General features: G+C 41.3%; 1 long non-coding RNA gene across 1 annotated transcript; it reads right to left on the reverse strand.

Moving 5' to 3' along the window:
* Window positions 1-6,562: 6,562 nt before the first annotated feature.
* Window positions 6,563-8,302, reverse strand: LOC119972916. The gene is made up of 2 exons (XR_005462169.1): window positions 7,838-8,302; window positions 6,563-7,208 (listed from the first exon to the last, which is right to left on the reverse strand). It is a non-coding gene; the product is annotated as an uncharacterized LOC119972916 (long non-coding RNA).
* Between the last annotated feature and the right edge of the window lie 1,444 nt (window positions 8,303-9,746).

Consider the following 9,746-nt stretch of genomic DNA (forward strand, 5'->3'; position numbering starts at 1 on the left):
GAATGTTGCATTGGAGTATGGAGCATTGGCATATGTTGCATTGGAGTATGTTGCATTGGAGTATGTTGCATTGGAGTATGTTGCATTGGAGTATGTTGCATTGGAGTATGGGGCACTGGAGTACGTTGCATTGGCGTACGTTGCATTGGCGTACGTTGCATTGGCGTACGTTGCATTGGCGTACGTTGCATTGGCGTACGTTGCATTGGCGTACGTTGCATTGGCGTACGTTGCATTGGCGTACGTTGCATTGGCGTACGTTGCATTGGCGTACGTTGCATTGGCGTACGTTGCATTGGCGTACGTTGCATTGGCGTACGTTGCATTGAAGTATGGAGAATTGGAATACGTTGCATTGGAGTATGGGAGTATGTGCACGTTGCATTGGAGTACGTTGCATTGGAGTACGTTGCATTGGAGTACGTTGCATTGGAGTACGTTGCATTGGAGTACGTTGCATTGGAGTACGTTGCATTGGAGTACGTTGCATTGGAGTACGTTGCATTGGAGTACGTTGCATTGGAGTACGTTGCATTGGAGTACGTTGCATTGGAGTACGTTGCATTGGAGTACGTTGCATTGGAGTACGTTGCATTGGAGTACGTTGCATTGGAGTACGTTGCATTGGAGTACGTTGCATTGAAGTACGTTGCATTGGAGTACGTTGCATTGGAACGTCACAACTCCAGCATTCCTAGCTACAAGTTTGGATCGTAGCTTCAGTGTCAGCCCTCAGTTTCTATGACCCATAATTACACACGCATCTGAGCCCTCATTTGCTGGAGTTGTTTTTGCATTTATAGTGGGCTTGATGCCAATATTTCCACCTCTTTATTGCCTAACCCGTACTAGATTTATACTTAATGCATAGAATTAATTAACAATGACAAGTGTCATGTGAGAGTACCTTTAAGAAATGGGTGTTTATAAATGGGTGTGTATATAAATATCTGTAATAATAATAATAATCGCTTATCGTCACAAGTAGGCTTTAATGAAGTTACTGTGAAAAGCCCCTTGTCACCACTTTCCGGCGCCTGTTCGGGGAGGCCGATACGGGGATTGAACCTGCGCTGCTGCCTTGTTCTGCATTACAAGCCAGCTATTTAGCCCAGTGTGCTAAACCAGTCCCTCAGTGAGAGTAACTTTAAGAAATGGTTGTTTATTACTGCAGTGATGTCAGAGAGCAGGTGGAGCTTGGCCGTATGTCACCTTTTTACTTTCGTTTTAGGCTGTTTGCTGCAGGGTGTGTTTTAGTTTCGTTTTCAGAGCTGGATAGCTGCAGTCACAGCCAGAAGGTGTATTCGAGTTTCTCTCTGTAACCTAAAGACTGTAAATCGATCCTGGTGATTTAAAACTAATAAATGCTCTCAGTAGGGACTTTAACCTGATGTGCTTCTGTTGAAAGGTTTTGTTTTAAGTCTTATGGATGATAACAGGAAAGTAAGAATTACTTAGTGTTGTATTCTTTGGGGATTGTATTTGAATTAATAGTTGTTAAGATGGTCACTGTATGTTTTAAAAAGGTTAACTTGAATTCATAGAATAAACATTGTTTTGCTTTAAAAAATACTTTTCCATTTCTGCTGTACCACACCTGTAGAGTGGGCCGTGTGCTCCCCATACCACCATCTAGTAAATGTTGTGGGTCAGGTGAACTCCATGATACACTTTGGGGTTCTCTATACCCTGGCCCTTAACACAAGCTACATATAACTGAAAAACTGTTTTTTAAATGAAACTGCAACATTTATTGCCGATTTAAAGTCAGTGACTTGCAATCATTACAAACTGATGAGAATTCAATGAAGGGTAAGTATTAGAGACATGTGAATTAACAGGCAAACTGTGGGAAGACATACTACACGGCACAATAGATGACAGGTGCACCCAAAACAGATTCCATGGATTTCTCAACAACCTACCAGATATTCATCACATTGTAAGCCAACCAACCTCACAAAAACATCATCTTTCTCATGAGGGTTTCCAATTTACACAATTGCTGACCTCACCTTGGGGTTTTCTCCAAAGGTCGCTGGCACTCAAACAGCCCCAATAATGACCCATCTTTCAGGGTTTCAAACTTGTCTTCCAACATTCCTTTTCCCTGGATCTCTGAGTACACTAACGTTTCACCTCCCAAGCACAATTTTAGTTCTTTGCCTATTCCAAACAAAACATAACTGCTCCTGAGATACCCTCAATTACGACATAGGAGAGAAGATTGTTAATTCAAAGGCTTTAATTACCAGAGAACCAGACAGCTGCCGAGAAGTGTGCTCACAGCACGCTGCCCACTAAACGCAACATTATATACAGCTTCCTGGGGGCGAAGCCAGAGGCGGAGTCCCCCAGGGTTCCAAGCCCGGTCTTAAAGGGGCCATCGCATTAAAGGTAAGGTACAGCAATACAGTTATCATTCATCACAGCTCCATAGAAGTACCTTTTCCCCAACAGCATGGAGTCAGTGTTTCTCTCATGCCCACTTTGCTTAAAGTCTGTTCCCTGCAGCTCTATCTATAATTTGGAGCGCATTTCTCTGCTCCAATCTTTTAACTTAACTGGACCTATTTCTGTCTCCTGTCTTTTATCCATTAGTTAGAACTTCCTTTTGTGACTTCGCCCTGTTCCCCTTCCTGATTTGGGACCTCTTCCTGTCCTCACCACCCTCCCGTGTACTTTTTCCTGGAACATTCAATCAACAGTGGCGTTCTGTCCCAGGTCATTCTGACTACCCTTTCATGCCGTTATTCTTTATTCCTTCTACGCAGGCACACAGAACCAATCCTCTGCCTAAAGAATGTAAATACCTAGACTTTGCATGTGTGACCAGTACCCGGATGGCACATGTGTCATTAACCCAAGGTTTGTCAAAAATTAGAGTTCCTGATTTCTGAACTCAGCCAGTACAGGTTTCATCACACCTTCCTCCTTGAAAGAAAGGAAGTTTCACCATGGTGAAGTTTTCTTTACAATGGCTTTACATTCTCTTTACAAGAACTCATCATGAACATCTAACAAATAGCTTATTACATACTATACAGATAAACATCTCATTTTGTTCCACAGTTACACACATCATATTATACAAATACAAAGGTTTTAACCAAAACAAAAGCCAATACATGTAACAATTAGGATTAGTAGGATTTAAACATTATATAATTATCATAACTCAATGCTCGAGTTTCTTTTTCCTCTTACTCCTGGTCTTTTTTTTAAATTTAGAGTACCCAATTATTTTTTCCAATTAAGGGGCAGTTTAGAGTGGCCAATCTAAATATCCTGCACATCTTTGGGTTGTGGGGGTGAAACCCACGCAGACACGGGGAGAATGTGCAAACTCCACACGGACAGTGACCCAGGGCCGGGATTCGAACCCGGGTCCTCAGCGCCGTAGGCAGCAATGCTAACCACTGTGCCACCGTGCTGCCCCTACTCCTGGTCTTTAACTCAGCAATAAGTGTTTAGTTGGAGTCCATCATCCAATTGTAGTCCTTTTGTTAGCTGTAAGTGTAATTCCATCTTCAAGCTCATTTTTCAATCTCAAACATGGCATATTCTCACTTTGAGACCTAAATAAGGTTAAAATGGCTTCTTTGTGCGCTAACAAGTCATTTCTCCTCTGGCCAAAATTTCTTTTAGCTTTTTAGAGGATGTAATTGAGATGCGTTCACACACCTGGGTTTCATACTCCTGATTGGTTTAGTTCTTGAACATTTTAAGAATTTTCAGTTTCTCCTGATTCCAATACAAACGGGGTCTTATTTAATTTTCTTCAAGCAACATCAATCATTTCTTCACGCTGGATTTTTATTGTTCGTTCCAATGTTTCAACTATCTCTCACAATTCATGAGGCATATTCTTGTGCGGGTTTTAAATGATCTTCTGTGAATTGTCTTTGTACCTGGATTCCTGCTGCTGTATCCTGTGTGTCAACACTGGCAAGCACTTCTAATTTAGTGTCCTTGGTCATTGACCCATCAGTCCTTCATGTTGACAATTCTTAGTTTGCAATTCTGCAGCCATCTCTATTGCTTCTGTTCTGTCCGTTACAGAGGGTGATTGCATCAACATTGTCACTTGCATCAACTGGGTCACATTTGGGCAAGGAATTCACAGGAACAATTAAATAAGTATGACACTCCATCACAGGTTGTAGGAAAACTACACCTCCCACCCAATATAAAGTCTACATTTGAAATAAGTAATCTTGGAATATCTTCAACCTCACAAGGCCGCTCCATCAGAGCAGAACTTAAACTTACTCTATGAAATGTGGAAGCCACACACTTCACCTCAATACCCTGTATTATACATTTTAATTCAGTGAACTTTCTGAAGAAATGCCCAGATCATTTAACAATAAGCTCTGAGATGAGCCATTACCTCTCCGGGTAACAATTTTTCAGGGTCTTTCTTGGACAAAAATAGAATGACTTCCCCATCCAATCCCCTTATAATCTTCTTCAGCTCTATCTGCTTCTTCTGTAAAGCCATTAGAAGTCCTGGGTTCCTCACTTTCTGCTGCAATTTTCTCAGTGGAAGTTGGTTTCAAGGTGCACCAGTACTTTTCAAGCTTCAATTTTCTTCACTCCTACCGTCATTTCTAAAGACTCCTTAAGCATTCCCATTACTGCCACCGATTTACAGTTCAGCTTCCAACAATGGGCTTTGAGATACCCAGTCTTACGGCATTAAAAGCATATTAGTTACGTTACATCACTTTTACCTTCCACACTATCAGTTTTCATGACGGGTACATCTTCTGCCTCCTCCTTACAGCTAGACTCTTTTCTGTTCCTTCAGATTCCCTGTGGATTTACAGATGGAAATCTGCTGCCCCCTCGTTGCCCCTGTGATTATCATACCCATTGGCCAGAACTGCTGCTTCTCATAGCTCAGAAAATGTATGGTCTTCCAAGTATGATATAATAGCTGCTGGGATGCTATTTTGTAATTCTTTGATTATCAACTCCCTCACATTCTCAAAACATTGTTTTAACTTCAGTGATGGCAACCACAGCATTTATTTTTTTGCTGAGCAAGTTCGACAAATGTTTAATTCGGTCTTTCCTCTAAGAAAAGTCTGAAAAGTCAACCAATATGTTTCAGGGACGAGCTCATAAGCATTAAGTACTGCAGCTTTAACTGTCGCATAATCTCGTCTAAAAAGCTAAAATACACATCCATAGCCTTCCCAACCAAAATATTTTGTAACATGAGAGTTCATGGGTCCTTAGGCCACCAGAGCTCCGTGACTGCATTTTCAAGTGAGACCAAATATTTCACAACTCAGTTACCAGTGAATTTAGGCAATAGATGAAGACTTCCTTTTATCAAAACTCCCACCCTAGCGGAACCCAAACTGAGCACTAGTGAGCAGATTATGGCAAAGTAGGTGCTGCTTGATTGCACTGTTAATGACCCCTTCTATCACTTTACTGATCATTGAGAGTAGACTGATGGGGCTGTAATTGGTCAGGTTGGATTTGTCCTGTATTTTTTGTGTACAGGTCATACCTGGACAATTTTCCACATTGCCGGGTAGATGCCAGTATTGTAGCTGTACTGGAACAGCTTGGCTAGGAGAACAGCAAGTTCTGGAGCACAAGTTTCCAAGACTATTACTGGAATATTGTCGGGGCCCATAGCCTTTGCAGTATCCAGTATCTTGAGCCAATTCTTGATAACAGGTGGAGTGAATCAAATTGGCTAAAGACTGGCAGGGTAGATAGAAAAAAATGTTTCGCACTCGTGAAGGGATTGCGAACGAGAGGGCACAGATTTAAAGAAATTTGTGAAATAAGCCAAAATGACACAAGGAAAATCTTTTTCATGCAACAAGAGGTTAGGGTTTTGTTACGATCCCAGTTGATGTTATAACTAGAAGGGAAATGGCAGCACGGTGGCGCAGTGGTTAGCACTGCTGCCTCACGGCACCGATGACCAAGGTTCGATCCCGGCTCTGGGTCACTGTCCATGTGGACTTTGCACATTCCCCCCCCCCCCCGTGTCTGCGTGGGTCTCACCTCCACAACCCAAAAAATGTGCAGGGTAGGTGGATTGGCCATACTAAATTGCCCCTTAATTGGAAAAATGAATTGGGTGTTCTAAATTTATAAAAAAAATAAAAAGAAATAAAAATAACTGGAAGGGAAGATCCCAGAATAGAACCCTGGCTCTAAAAACCGTAACTTCTATTTTTTTTAAATGAATCATGGAGGAACAGTCAGAGCACCACTTGTTAGTTCTAACAACAAGAAAAAAATATTTTTTTAGATATGAAAAAATTGGATTATGATACAATACTTCTTTATTTCCCCCCTTAGTTTAACAAATACACACAGATTTTAAGATTAAAGTGGATTGCAAAGTAAGCTACCATGGTCTCAGCAACACAGCGTCCCATTATACACACAGAATGGATGTGGTCAAAGGCACTCTCCACTCTGAACCCAAATTGAATGTCTGTGGATTTCTAATCCAAATCCCCCCCAGATGATCGTCACGGGAGAGTTTCAAAATTCCACTCCCAAAATAACACGCTTTAAGATCTTTTTTTTTTTACAATAGTGCTTTTTATTTGTGGTCCAGGTTTTCCAAATGACACTTTTAAACAAAGTTTACGCTCCACTTTTAACAGGGAATCCAATCCAGGATCTTACACCAACCCCTTTAAGATTACTAATGTACAAACTGTTCACAATTGCTTTAACTCTCGAATCCCAGACTCAAGTAAAATGTTTGTTTTTCCTCTGTAGTTTGCTGTCCGACTTTAAATCTGATTACTGAAATTGTCTAACTCAGAACCCTTTGTTTACTCTTCCTTGATGTAATAGCTAGTCCCTTTATGGGGCGATCTTCTGAAGAGTCATGCGATCAGCTCGTTCAATTGCAACTAGTACGCGGGATCACCCAAACCGAGCTTTTGCTCAGTGAAATCCTCGAGGCATGATGGGAAGCATTGAATCAGCACCATCCTGTAAATAGTTAACAAATCCTGTTAACAAACGTTTATAGTTCGTTCATAACTGGTGGAGCCAGGTTACTATATTTGGTGGCAAAGTAAAAAATAAAAGCAGCAAGTGCACTTGCAAGATCATCAGCTCAAAACCTGATCCAATCAAAGTCAACTTTGCGAAGTAGAAGAGAACTGCAGCGATGCTTGTATTTAATAGAGTGGATCCCTTTGCCTCCTCTGCTGAAGATTGGGTACAGTGTGTTGAGCGAACGGAATAGAGGAAAAGAAGGCAGCGTTATTATTAAGCATGTTTGGAACCTGAATCTATAATTTAACTTACATCCCCAAACGCACCTGATGAAAGCTTGTTTATAGAGATCATGATTTGGTAAAAGAGTACTACCACCCAAAGCACTAGGTGATTTTGCAATGATTTAAATTCAATTCCACAGGGAGGACTCCAGTGGAGACCATTGCAATCTACATAGCAAAGCTTAGGTAAACTGTGGAAAACTGTGACTTTGGGACAACGCTGAGGGATCGCTTGGTTTGCGGAGTCAATGATGAGGCCATACAGAAAAAGTTGCTGGCAGAAACTGAGATCAAATTTTAAAGAGGCGCTGGAAGTCGTATTAGCGTATTAGCGATAAAGAGCTTTCAGTAAGGGCACCCAGGAACTTTAGAGCTCGCAGAATGGGACAGTCCACCAGTTAGGGCGGGAAGCTACACACAGCAGCGACTCCAAAAGCAAAGACACCAGTCTAAACAGAGAAACAAATACAGAAGCTGGTAGAGTTGGAAGATTCAGAAGAATGAATCAACAGCCTAGGATAGTACAGTGTGTTACAGATGAGGGGCAAATTACTCACCAGAGATTCAAGGAAGAGGGATGCTTTGTGTGACAGGGTGAACAGTTCAGCATCAGAATATAGTGAAGATTTTTCTGCAATTGATCAGAACGTTCTTCAGATGAATAATGTGGAAACGGGCAAGGTAGCCCCCATTACAATGGCGTTATTGATCAATGGCAGACCATTAGTAGACAAGGAACATCTGTTACTGTAGTAGTGGAGCAGACTTGCAGATATCTTCGAGAAGAGGTTCAGCCTCTTAGTTTGCAGAACACACCAACTGGATTGGCTACCTACAGGAGAAGACCATTAAAATAGTGGGGATGACCAAAACACATGTGAGCTATGGGCAACAATCTGCCCAATGTCCATTGATCATAGTGTCTGGCCAAGCATTAGAGTGCCGGACCAGACCCCAAATTTTGTTAGAATACTGGACAAGAACCCCAAAGACTTTCTATTTGTCAAACTGTATGGAAAGGATACTTCACTCCAGGAGAGTTGACTCTGACCAATAGGTATCTTTTATGTTCAAACAAACTTAACAGAATTAACCACATTATCAAAGAAATAGCTTTACAATTAACGGTTAAACAGTTCTTAAATAAATGAAAACTTGAATTTACTATCTACACCTGCCACTCATCCCAATTAAGCAATCCAATACAGTTCAAATGCCACTTGTAAATAAAGTTAACAAAACAGGTTGCTTGGTTATCTGTGAAGAGACTTTTGGAGAGAGACCCTTTCAAGAGCAGATCCAGTATACGTCTGCTCAATGTAATAGCATTTGGCAAAACTGATCAACTTTAAATAGCGGCACGGTGGCACAATGGTTAGCACTGCTGCCTCACAGCACCATAGACCAGTGTTCTATTCCGGCCTTGGGTGACTGTCTGTGTGGAGTTTGTACATTCTCCCCATGTCTGCGTGGATTCCCTCTAGGTGCTCAGGTTTCCTCCCACAGACCAAAGATTTGCAGGTTAACTGGATTGGCTATGCTAAATTTCCCCAGGTGGGGTTACAGGGATAAGGCGGGGGATTGGGTGCTCTTTCAGAGGGTAGGTGCAGACTTGATGGGCCTCCTTCTGCACTCCAGGGATTCTAGGATTCTAGCAGACTGCATAGTTACAGACCTGGCTCCCACTAAATTCCATGATCTGATTAGCGAGGACTAAATACAACCCCCCATCAATTATCTTCACTCCAGGGAACCATCCAAAATGTAAACAATGTTCCAGTAGCCCTTTATCTGCAACCAAGTAAGTGGTTGGAATGAATGATTACCTCACCCTTTACAACTCTTTAATTACAGCTTTAGGAGACACACTGCCTCTCTGTATTTTAAACCATGGTTTCTAAATAACATTACTGCCCCAAATATGGCATATAATAGAAAAAAATTCATACATCCATCGCACAAGGACCAAGTCTGATGGGCCATGAATGGCTGAAAGAAATTCAACTCAACTGGTTAGAAATGTTTAGAATTAAGGAAGGAAGCCTGGATGATATAATCTTGAAGATGAGCTTGGAAAAATTAAAGGCTTAAAGACAAAAATTCAAATAGACTCAGAAGACACCCCAGTGTTTTTGCAGGGCTGCACCTGTTCCCAATGCTTTGTTGAAGAAAATGTTGTCATAACTGAAAAAGCTGAAGAAATTGGGTATCACCCAATCAGCCCTTTTTGCAGAATAGGTAACCCTCATAGTGCCTGTGATAAAACCAAATAAAACAGTTTGCATCTGCGGAGACTATAAATTAACAGTAAACTAAGTAGTAAAGCTGGACAGCTATCCTATCAAAGATAAAGGATTTATATGGAAGAGTGGTTGAAGGATACTTATATACTATATTAGATATTAGCCAAGTATATATACAGTTGGAGTTAAATTATGCTTCCAGAGGCTGCATGACTATTAACGC

Source organism: Scyliorhinus canicula, chromosome 10 (genome assembly GCF_902713615.1).
Source record: "Scyliorhinus canicula chromosome 10, sScyCan1.1, whole genome shotgun sequence".
Lineage (NCBI taxonomy): Eukaryota > Metazoa > Chordata > Chondrichthyes > Carcharhiniformes > Scyliorhinidae > Scyliorhinus > Scyliorhinus canicula.